Source organism: Pseudophryne corroboree, chromosome 10, assembly GCF_028390025.1.
Source record: "Pseudophryne corroboree isolate aPseCor3 chromosome 10, aPseCor3.hap2, whole genome shotgun sequence".
Classification (NCBI taxonomy): domain Eukaryota; kingdom Metazoa; phylum Chordata; class Amphibia; order Anura; family Myobatrachidae; genus Pseudophryne; species Pseudophryne corroboree.
The window spans coordinates 168,816,502-168,817,633 of NC_086453.1; the positions used below are offsets into that span (position 1 = coordinate 168,816,502).

General features: G+C 34.9%; 1 non-coding gene across 1 annotated transcript; it reads right to left on the minus strand.

Moving 5' to 3' along the window:
* Positions 1-214: 214 nt before the first annotated feature.
* TRNAN-AUU (transfer RNA asparagine (anticodon AUU)) lies at positions 215-288 on the minus strand. Its single transcript has one exon. It is a non-coding gene; the product is annotated as a tRNA-Asn (tRNA).
* Between the last annotated feature and the right edge of the window lie 844 nt (positions 289-1,132).

A 1,132-nucleotide genomic window follows, 5' to 3' on the forward strand; every position in this document is an offset into this window, starting at 1 on the left:
AATCACTCAATTGGATTTTTCTGCCAGCATATTTCTTTTTCTCTGCAACCCACTGCTAAATTGTGCTTCCTAGCTATTTTTTTTATAAAATCACTTAATCAAATCTAACTCTGATTACAACAGAGAAGGCCAGGTACCCTACACCATAAGAGGGGGTTTGAAATTTTGACTTGTCTACTTAAAGATCACCAAAATCTGATAACAAGGTCAATTACATCCCTGGGTGGGATTGAACCACCAACCCTTTGGTTAATAACCAAACACGCTAACCAATTGCGCCACAGAGACACTTTGCAAAAGTGCATACTGACAAAGGCTAATAAGCATTCATCTAGAACGTTTCCTAGAAAACTTTAAATAGTCAATAATCTGGAGAGTTTTTGTAAGATGTTTCTTCCATCAACCAATGAAGAAACACATTGGTACATTCCCATGATGAGTGAGTGCTTCAGGATCTATTGCACTTACATGTGCAGCAGAGTACTGCAATGGAAGCATGCTGGGCCATTAACCCAGAGGTAGGCAGATTGAAACTATCCTCTGCTATATGCATTTTTTTTTGTTAATTAAAGTAATCCAAAACTGGGATTGATATTTTTGCTCTTTTATTTTTACTTAAAGTACAATAACTTTTACCATTTTAATTTGTTTTAATAGTATATTGACAGTATTGTTTTCTTTCAAAAATCCACTTAATTTTCTTTACCCGATTATTAAAATGGTAATTGACAAAAACAAACTACATTGTCACCAGAAGAGCAATACAAAATGTACAAGTGATATATTAAAATCATCTTTCCAGCTTGAATTTCAATGATGCATTGGGGCAACGATTTTGTGAGAAACATCTTCAGCCTTAAATAAAGATTTTCTTAATTCCTTACCTGTGTGATAATTAGATATCACCTTGTTTTCACATTAAACAGACTTCCACATGAGAAAGCAGCAAGGATGCAGTGGCGTTAATGTTTCCTGGTGTCAACCTGTATTATTTCAGTAGACATTGAAATGAGGATGCATCTTGCTGCCTTTCCAATGAAGCAAGTTTAATTTAGTAATAGGTGAAAAACCATCCCTACAAAGGTGTTAATCAGAGACTTGGCTTTGTGGACACTTTTCCGAGAACAAATTT